This window comes from Coffea eugenioides, chromosome 11 (genome assembly GCF_003713205.1).
Source record: "Coffea eugenioides isolate CCC68of chromosome 11, Ceug_1.0, whole genome shotgun sequence".
Taxonomy (NCBI): domain Eukaryota; kingdom Viridiplantae; phylum Streptophyta; class Magnoliopsida; order Gentianales; family Rubiaceae; genus Coffea; species Coffea eugenioides.
In genome coordinates this window covers 25,445,998-25,457,158 of record NC_040045.1, presented here as the reverse complement: position 1 = coordinate 25,457,158, position 11,161 = coordinate 25,445,998, and the positions used below count along the sequence as shown (strand labels likewise).

The window sequence follows — 11,161 nt, the reverse complement described above, 5'->3', positions numbered from 1 at the left end:
TGACTAGCGAAAGAAGTTGGTTTCCTCCTGTTTAGTATAGTGGACGAAGAGGGAAGAAAGAGACATGGAGCTCTGACTCAAGATGGTTTTGGAGAAGAATTGTTCTCGCAATCGACTTCCTCTGCGAGTTGGGTCTCAACATTGGTGTCAGACAGCTCCTTGAGTTTCAAATATGTTCAGTGGAGAAGTTAATTGATTAGTCAACAATGATGCAAATCCTGGCTTCAAGAAATGGAATACCACAAAGAATAGAATTGGTCTGAAATAGCAAACATGAAGCTACTACGTAAGATGATCCGGCCTCGGGAAATTGAGAGCACTAGTACATGCTATCATCATTCTATGTTATCAATTAAGAGCCACGACTAGTTTCAAGGAGCTTCATACATTAACGGCTTTGGACTTGGGGATTTATAGAAAGGATTTCTACTACAAATTCGGAGAGGAAGGTGAGTTCAAGTGTAATTGGCTTCCTAGTTCACCTAAATTGTCTAGGGAATACCTTCGCTCTGGAGGTTCCTAGCAATTAAATCGGTTGGCAGGCTGAACATCTAAAAGAAAGTGAATTCTAAGCTGGTTTCGGGGGCTTGCTCTTCCATAGGATTATAAAGGACAAAGCTTCAATTCATGTTGGCCTTGGAAGGAATTATTTTCACAACCAACTTCTATAGGCTGATTAATTCCTTGAAGAATTGTGTTGGGTTACTCTTCAAGCTTCGGCTTTATCACAAAAAGAAGGAAAACAAAAAGGAACTCAAATGTTTAAGTTCATCAAGGATACAAATCTTAGAATTTCGCCAAGAAGCCGACTGGTTCAAACCTTGAATCTTGTGAAGCGGTGGAATTCATGATTGATCAAGGAACAATGCACTTGTCTTATAATTGGAGTTGGTAACTTCCTAGGCCAATGAAAAGGTGTTTTGCATGTAAGGTGCACTGGTGCACTAGTGCTTGATCAAGCACTTACGAGATTGAATTCCATGAAGTTTGATTAATCACTTATGTGCCTATTTGGTCATTGAAGTCTTTGTGCGGCTGGCTTCCTACTTAGGTGAATTGATTCACAAAGTTTCGAAGTCCAATTTGGCAAGAAAGGCTCTTAAGCGAATTAAAGAAAGTCAAAACTTGTCCGTTTAAGTTGTACTCTTCGCAAACAGGTTTTGAGGGGGCATTTGTAGACAATGAAATTTTAATTAAATTCCAAAAATTACCATTGGTCTATAAAGTATTTTTATCCAATTGAATATTGCCATATGGCATATACACCTGGAAAGATTAGTTATTAAATGACCAATTATATTTCGCCACGTGTCAAGTTGAGGTATTCCGAATCAATTCAAATTGCAGGGATATCTCCACCAACCAAATCATATCATGTCACATGTCTATTAGATAAATATCTAAATATTTATTTCTTATTAAAGGGATAACATTTAGAGTTGTTTAATCCAAGTATATTTCTTATATACTGCAATAGCTTGGCCAGTCAAACGGCGCCACGTCACGTGTCCCCACGAGTTTGGCCAATCGATGAATTACTTATCTCTTTATTAATAAATATAAAATGAAGAGATAATATTTGACTAGCACAGTCCTAATATGACTGCACGTCTTGCAAGACAAGTAAAGTGGTACACAAGTCTTCAGCCTCTACCTTTTGCTACAGCTATAAATAGGGGTTTCTCTACCAAGTCACACACAGAGACACCAAGAGGCATCTCATTCGCTCAAAGCATTGAAGCTCCAAGCTACAAAGGTCTGGATCTTCAAGCTCTCAAAGTCTCCCATATATCAAGACTTGAGTCTTCAAATATCTTCTAAAATTCTTCAAATCTTCTATATCAAGATTTGAAGGAATCGGTGGTGGATCCAAGAACAAACTGCGAAGCCCTTGAATTGGCATTCGAGGAGGAGAATCGAGGGAAACTCTCTACGAGTTCGAGAAAACCTCAGAGATTGTGCTCACATATTTTTCTTAAATTTATATATCACATATTTGTCGTGTATATTTCTTGTTTCTGAAAACTTTAACTTTTATCGCGTACAGCTATCATCAAGCCAATTCCCATTTCTCAATCAGAGAAGGATTTCTAGTCAATCAAAAACTTTGTTAGATGCAAAAAGACTGCTGCGTGTTATCTTAGGACTGGTTATAAATTTAATCCTTAAAGACAAAAAAATTTTTTGGTCCTTTTCATTCTTTATTACGAAGGAGGTTTGTTTACCTGGTATTCGGTGGATATTTCTTGAAATGGGCTTCAGATTTAGTTTTGCCAGAAAAGTAAAATTAAATTGAAAAAAGTATTTAAATGTAAGAAAGGCAATAATATAAGTGCATGCATTATTTTTTTAAAAGTGTGCATGCATTTGCATGATAAAATAGGTGCAAATTAGGCGAAGTAACCAATATTTAACTAAAACTCTTGCAAAAAAACCCACAAACTTTGTCGGGATTAGTTTCTAGTTCAAGTAGTTTGTACTTTTTGACCCGAAAAAATGAAAAATAAACAAGAGAATGGTTTATCTTGGTAGTGAATTTAAAATTTGTGTCTCTAGCCTTGGGATTGTATTGAACAAAGTCAAGAACCTTGGTATTTGTTCATATGCAACCGCCTGATTTTGGATTTAGGCTAAATTGCATTTAACCTCTATAGTTTGGTGTTTTACCACGTAAACCCCCATGGTTTAAAAACTATATATAACCCTCTCATGATTTGGGTTAATGTGTCATTATTAGTTTTTTCATTAAAACTAATAGTCAATATTAAAAAGTCAAACTGATAAATTGACAAATTTATCCCTTCATTACTTCTTTTTTTCCTCCAAACATAAAAAGGAAGAAATTGAATAAAAAATAGATAAATAAGAACTAGAAAATACCATAAAAGATTTGGTTTAAAAGCTTATAATGATATTTATAGTAAAAAAAGATTTGGTATTTTTTTGTTTCTTATTTTTTTGTTTTATCTTTACCTTCCATATTTTTCGTTTCTTATTGATTTTATTTTTTATTTCCCTTCTGTCTCTTTTGTATTTGTAAAAAATTAAGGTTTTGTAAGCCAAAATATAGGTTTTCAAAATCATTTGTACTCTTTCCAAAAAAAAAAGAGAAAGAAAAGGAAAACAAGAAAAAAAAACAAAAAAAAAGTAGTGAAACAGTGAATTTGTTAAGTTTGAATTTGACTTTTTACTTATACAATAATCCAAACTATGAGAGAGTCGTATATAGATTTTTAAATCATAGGGGATTATGTGATAAAACATCAAAGCATAAGATGTAAAAGGTAATTTATCCTCGTATTTATTGCTCATTTCTATTTACACTGATCAATTGACCTTGATAAAATGGGACGTGACGCGATTATACCATACGTATGTCAGCGATGATCCATGCAAATTGCAAGAATAGATATGGATCTCCCCAGTCTCCCAGTAATCTCATATCCAATCTTTCGTCTTCTTCACCATAGCTATATGTACACCATATAGGCCTCCCTCCATTATTATTAGTCCAGAAGTAAGGCAAACAGGTGACAGATTCACACACAAAAATATTATAACAAAATGAGTGGAGCAGGAGAAGGGAAAATGGTGTGTGTGACGGGAGCTTCGGGTTACACAGTTTCATGGCTGGTGAAGCTGCTGCTCGAGCGCGGTTATACTGTTAAAGGTTCTGTTCGAGATGCCAGTTAGTCCAGTTTTTATTCTTGATCAACTATCTAAGTGGCTTGTGCAGTTTTTGATGCCCTGTTCTGATTGTTGTTTAATTGCTCCTGGAATCTAACATTTTAGGGTAAATTACTTATAACAATATTTTAGGGTGATTTTATATAATGCTAGATGGTCCCCTTAAGATTTCAAAATAGTCACATAACCCCCCATAGTTATATGTAAAGCGGAAAATGATGGAATGCACAATTAGTTACGACATTTATACCAAACACGCTCTAAAAGCGTGTGTGATAAAGTCTTAATTTCAATGTAATTCCCTTATAGTTTGTATAAATGCCTACTTTATCCCTCCTGTGATTTTTATATTTATCCACATAATCCCCTTATACTTTTATATAAGGTAATTAAATCGTCGATTGATTTAGCATTTAAGTAAAAATGCTAATGGTATTTCAATTAACGACATTACATAGGATATTCTCCATCAAGTTTCCGCTTTACATAAATCATAGTGGGTGAATTGGATATTTTAAAATGTTAGAAGGGTCATGTGGCAACAAACAAAGCCACAGGAGCATTATATGTAATTTGCCCAACATTTTTATTCAACTCTGCAGTGTGAAATTGTTTTGTAGCTCCAGATGATATTCTTGCAACAACTGCTAGTAAATGCTCCCCAAGTTCTGTTTGCTCAAAAAAAAAAAATCACTTGCAAAAAAAAAAAAAAAATTGATGTGGACCAACCTAATTGATATTTGAGTAGCTGAAACTATATAATGTATACCTTAACAGTAATGTTTCATGCTCCAGATACAAAGATCAAGTTATACTAAAAAATCTTTACCCTATCGAATCTATATCCTTCTTCTGAAGGACTGAGTTTGTTATAAAAATAGTGGTAGATGGCATACAATTGTCCCTCTGATAATTATCTCAAGAATTAATTGTTATCAAGAAAGTTACAAATGTACGCATCTCAAAACCAGAAATCATAGGGCTATGATATTATTGTGGTCATATTATGTTGCCCGTCAATTTCTTTTCGCTTTTCCCCAATTGCCTTTAGCTAGTCAAATTTATCATTGCTTTGAGATTCGTTTATTATTACTCTTAAGTCCATTTCTTCTTGAGTTTTGACCATAGTGAAAACCAAGGCGGTCTCCTGTTGGCGGCATGGTTTTGATTATAGCTGTCTGAACATTCTACTGATGCAGTCATGACACAGATGATCCGGAAAGGACACAACATTTGATATCACTTGATGGAGCTAAAGAAAGGCTTCAGTTGTACTCGGCAAACTTACTAGAAGAGGGATCGTTTGATCCAATAGTCGAGGGATGTGAAGGGGTTTTCCATACTGCATCTTCAATCAAACTTTCATTTAGCAATCCAGAGGTACATTTGCTTTACAAGATTGAAAATTCTCTACTGTCTACAAAATCTGCTATTTATCTAGTGAAGTTTGAAAATCGTAGCATATTTTCTGATTTATAATTGTACGACTTCTTTTAGTATCTTCCTCTGTTGCATTTTTACTGGCTTTTTTGGGTTATAGTCTATTCCTCTATATATGATTTATGACAATGTTACAACTGTAAAATAAAAAAGAGTTAGAATCAAATGTTTCCAATTCTACAGCTCTACTTATTCTTATATTAACCAAATGGAAGAGATTAATGAAGCAAGCAGGTCTAACACCTGAAGAATATTTCTTTACATTTGGTACATACAAAACTATTCTGTTCCTGCAGGTCATTCACAAAAAGACTGTCGTGTGTTATGTGCTTTTGTCTCTCTTTAATCAGTTTACATGATGTTTCTATAAAATGATCAAATGATGTTTAAAACATTTGCCTTAGGAAATGATGTTTCTCTGTTGGTACTTCAGAGAAACAATTCAAAGGGTGCAACGTTATGGAATAAAAACATTAAGAGCCATAAACATAGCATATGGTCCACAATTGGGCCGTAGATTGGGTCGACTAACTATTTTCCTGGGTAAGTCAATGTTTTTAAACCCGGACCGGAGAGTGAACCGAAAAATCTTTCGGTTCACGGTTCAATCGATTCAACCGATTCAACTCCGGTTCAAAGTTTTAATAATTTTTTATTCATTTTAGTATTAAAATTTTTGAATAAAACTAAAATATTTATTTTAGAAAATAAATACTTAATAAAAATCGATTGAACCTTCGATTTTTTTAAGTTCTTGATCGGTTTTGACTGGTTCAATTAATTCTTTAGCTTTGTAATTGAACCGGATCGGAGACATGATCGGTTCGCGATTGAATCGATCGAACCGATCGATCCGATCCAGTTTTCGAAACATTGGGGTGGGTCAGTCAGGGTAAGGTTATAGAGCAAGCTACAAGCTTGTCCTGGAGCAAATGAATCGCTGCTTTGACCAACTAATTATTCAGTCAGTATAGAGCCATAGTTTTTGGGTGCCGATATCACCATGAATAAGAAGCCTATAGAAACTACAATATATGTTCGAGCATCTGCAAAATAAATGTATCTTCATTTGTAAGTTGATTAACTTCTATTAATGATTGTGCCTTAAAATTTTACGTAGTACACCTATCCTTGTCTGTTTCTCTAATTGTGTTTATGGATTTTTATTTAAGTAACTTCGTAGAACTTTGATTTTAGTCATTTCAATGAACAAGGTTGACTCACAGACACTAAAAGAAATTGCAACATGCATTATGTGTTCACGCTAAAATCTGTTCGCAGGATTTATGGGAGCTACTCCTTTTCTATTTTCTCTGTCTGTCCTGTTCAAGCCAGAACAGAATTTCATTGGCTGATATTTGGTAGCAAACGGTTTAATTGGTGACCACATCTGAGACTTATTTCAGTTGTTCCTCTATTGGTCTCAAGTTCCTGTCACCCAGTGAAAGCTCAAAAAATTCGGGAAAAAACAACAATAAAGGACCTGAGACCTTATTTTAGCAGCAAGAGGAGATAAGACAACTATATGCATCCTTTAGCTAAGTAACTAAAGCTGTAGGTTTACAGCATTTGTGGTGAAATTCTCAAACATAATACCCGAATGATAAGTTTTTTGCAGGTTAAAAGCATAGTCTTACTTATGACTGGTAATGACTTCCTTTTTAACTTGGTTTGATTTCATAAGCAGAACTACTGGAACCTGCAGTAAGCGGAACACTGAATGTGCTGCGGTCATGTGCAAATTCTTCTTCTGTCAAAAGAGTAGTTATAACATCCTCTATGGTTGTAGTTTCAAAAAACAGAGAATTAAAGGAGGATGTGGTAGTTGATGAAAGTTGGTTTTCCGATCCATCATACTGTGAGGACCAAAAGGTACATATATTGTCCGTCTTCTTCCAGCAAAATCTAATACGGAATGCTGGAATTCTTTAGTTTTAACTTGTTATTGGAACACATATGAGGAGTTAGCCCAGCTGTGGAGATAATTAAGTTAGGATCTTCATGACTTGGTGGTACTTTAATAGGCAAAAAGAAGGATATTTTTGTAACCAGAATGGTCAGTCCATTTCTTTCCTTCTATCTAAGTAACAACTTAACTTTAACGAAAAATTAATAATGTAGTGTGGAATAGTCGAGGAAAGAGCAATATGAAAGTTTTCCTACTCAATTATGCATCTCTTGCATTATCAAACTCTATATTATTGTCTGAGAATACACACCTAGATGAGCAATATTTGGTTGGTCGGTTGAAAGGGAACTTCTGCTATAATATCATGAATATGGCTCTATGTGTTCAAGTGTCAAGGTCCCTTGTAGTTTTGCTGTTAACTTGTGGATTAAGAGATCAGATGATCAGGATATGTCGACACTCTGGTGCTTTGCATCATTCCTTGAATATAAAAAGTTTACACCATTGCTAGGATCCTTGAGAAATCTACTTATTCACTTAGAGCATAGCTTGTCCTAGGAAATGTGGATACTTTCACTCTGTGGTCTGTAGCCACAGCAATAATAGTTCCAACTGTTGTTAGCTACTGGTTTTGTCAAATTTGTATAAATTTATAATGTTACTTCTTAAAGTTTACAAATCTAATTACTTTCTGCTACCATCTTACCAACATTTACTGATTTTTTGGTGTTGATAGTCTTGGTATGAACTTTCAAAAACCATGGCCGAGAATGCTGCATTGAAATTTGCAAAGGAGCATGGCATTGACACACAATCACAATTCATCCAGGATTGGTCATTGGTCCTCTCTTGCAGCCATCTATTAATTCGAGCGCCGTTTTGTTCCTCAACCTATTAAAGGGTTTGTTTCAAAATTTATTGAATCACCTTAGTAATCATTGTCTAACTGACTCTTCCATCTATGTTAGTTATAGCTTTATTATGCACCACAACTTTCTTTGTTACAGTAGAACAAAAAACTTATGACTAATAACATTTCAAGGCACTGCTGGCTAATCACATGATTGACAGACATAGGTCAGAATGTGAACTGATATATCAAGCTATAAACTCTGACCAGCTTATGATGTTTTAAAGGTTTGCAGTACAATCTTTCATCTGAAATTCACGTTGTGTGCATCTTCCTTTCAACAACATTGAGGTTCTATGTGATTAACAGGAAGGAAAAGAAATTTTTGGGTGGTAATTGTGAGGAAAAATTTGTTAGGAGTAGTCACTGTTTTTGTTGTACAAACTTTACTTGCTAAAGCTTGTTTATTATTCTTTCAATTCGCCATGACTCCTTCGACCCAAATAGCCACTTTGTACAACAATGGCAAGAAACAAATTTCAGGAATTGATTACTATTTCACTCTCTGGAACAAAACAACAGGAATAAATTCTGTTTTTCTATCTGGATGAGAGTGAAGGGACAAGTTTCTTCAGCTCTCACCATTTAACACTCTTAAGTACGAGACAACTAGTATTATCATGCCTGTAGTTTATTCTTTTGTCTAGTAATTGATCCTTTTTGGAAGAAAATAAATAAACTATCCTTTGAAAGAGAAACCTAACTCTAAATCTGAGAAATTCCAGGGACAGATTAACTAGAAGATTGTCGGGATTAATCTTTATTATTATTCACCAATTATCTGAATTGTCTCAACTAGTTCATTCCTCACATCTCCCTCCCCTCTGTGGCTTTGCTGATACTAAAACAGAACAAAGTAGTACATACCACACATTTCTTCTGGAAGGCAGGCCATGGCCTCTAAATTTGACTCTTTTCATGGCAAACAACATTTTGTTTGGATAGAAGTTTATTTAGATGATTTATTTGAGATAATTACTGTAACACTTTTTGTGATGTGCTGTATGTGAGATAAAAAGGTGATTGGAATTTGTGAAGCAAATTATTTTATCTGAAATCATGCCAATCCAAACAAACCAAATTGGTTTCACTTATGTTTGCTGAAGAGCCTGCAAAAAAATGTGTTTAAAGATCTTAGGTGCCAAATGCAGGGGTTGAACCATTTCCTAAGGCAACATGTAGCTGGGTTGATGTTAGAGATGTTGCCTATGCACATGTTCTTGCCCTTGAAACCCCTTCTGCAAGTGGAAGATATTGTCTGGTTGAAAGATGTGCAAATGCCTCTCAGATCATCAAGATTTTGCATGAGCATTACCCAACTCACCAATTTCCTGATAAGTAAGTCTTGTTTTCCTTGTTTAGGTCTTTACAGGCTTTTGCTGATGGCCTTGTATACGTCCAAAATGTATCACATATTTTTATACTCTCTTTTAAAGGACACTAAATCCTAAATTTTCTGCCTTCTTTTTTTTTTTCTTTTGGTCTCATGTTCCATAAAAAATGAGCTCTTTCTCAGGTTGATTTCTAGAAGATGGTCTTCTTTGGACTAGGATATATCACCAAATTGGCTTTGTCTCCAAAATAGAAATTCCGTTTTAGGCTTTTTTTTAGAAAAAAATAAATTTCATTCATATCACAACTAAAGTTATCTTTTAAAAGGTCTTTTGAAACTTCGTAAAAAAGGCACAATTTACAGTAGATATGAGGCAATTGTCCAGTAGATTTTCAAGCATTTGAATTTACATTTGCATTTTCATTACCTAAGCTTTATTTATGTTTGCCATAATTGTGTATTGTCCCGCATACAGCAGAATGTCAAACAATACCAACCTTATCAGCCCAAACTACAGAGCCTCCAATGAGAAGGCAAAAAGGTTGGGAGTTCAATTCACTCCTTTGGAGGTCAGCCTAAAAGATGCTGTTGAATTCTTCAGGGAGAAAAATTTAGTCAGTATCTGAGCTATGGCATTGATTTACTATTGTATTCAAACTATTAAATTAAATAAACCAGCTAGTTATCTCAGCTGGCAGGGGTCACCCTGTATGTTTATTTGTCCCACCATATTTGAGTTATTATTCCCACCATTTATGTGGATTTATTTGTAATATATTTCTCATAACTATGAAACATTGCGAAATAGTAGACTATTTCTTGCATGTCATTTTTCATTTTTTGCATGTAAATTTGAAAATAGGAAATTCAACTTTTCATTTTTTTCAAAGTGGGCATTTTCTTACAAGCCTGTTGTATGATTTAATCATAGGTTTTCTTCCGCCTCTGTGCTTTTGGTATGCAAGCTGTGGAATACCTAGGAAAAAATGGAAATCCCTTCTAACTCCAAAGCCAAATTCCAACTAATTGAACACAATCTGATTCTGAATACAAAGCCAAGAGGGGGAAAAATAAAAAAGAAAAAAGAAAAAGGAGGATGCAGGTATTTTAGAAGTTCCCTTCTAGATTTTGAAATGATTGAATTTTGACAAAAAGCATATATGCATGTTAAATTTACTGTAACAACTAATAAGAAATGGCAAACCATTTACGAGAAAAAGCTTGCGAATCAAGATTAAAATGAACTTACATTTATTAAAGAGAAGCATTTTCTAAAATTCAAGAAATACTAACGTATCCAAAACAAATTCAGTACTAAAAAAAAAATATTAGGCCTGCACTGAATGTCTGAGAGCTCAATATTCTAACAAAAGTCATCATTTTTTTAAGCCATTGAAATCTAACAAAATGCTTTATGAAATAAAGATCAAACCTAAAATCCAGAGCAACAAGTAAATCTTTCCAAATATGTGATGATGTTTTCAACAGCAATATATTTTTTCCGAGCAATAGTCGGAGCTTTCAAGAAGACGCTAAATTAGGAGTCAACATAAAACGAAACTTAAATTAGGCAACACATGAAGCAGGAAAAGTGGCCTTACATGTCAAAGGAAAAGGGAGAACAATGGTGTGCACACCCTTAAAAACTTGGTAAAAAAATAAGACATTATACTTGATTGGTAATTGATTTTTTTTTTGTCGGTATTAAAATTGAAAAATGAATCAAACTACTGATATTCGAATTAAGTTCAGTCTAGTAAAAGCTCGTTCGATTTGGTTCACCAACTTATCAAATCAACTTTAAACATTGTTTTATATTCGATAGCATTCAAATTCGATGAAATGCTTTTTCCAATTTAGCTCAGCAAAAGTTATGGTGGTA

At 34.3% G+C, this 11,161-nt stretch overlaps 1 pseudogene; it reads left to right on the top strand.

The window, feature by feature from the left end:
• Nucleotides 1-3,564: 3,564 nt before the first annotated feature.
• Nucleotides 3,565-10,079, top strand: LOC113753715 (annotated as a pseudogene).
• The last annotated feature ends 1,082 nt before the right edge of the window (nucleotides 10,080-11,161 follow it).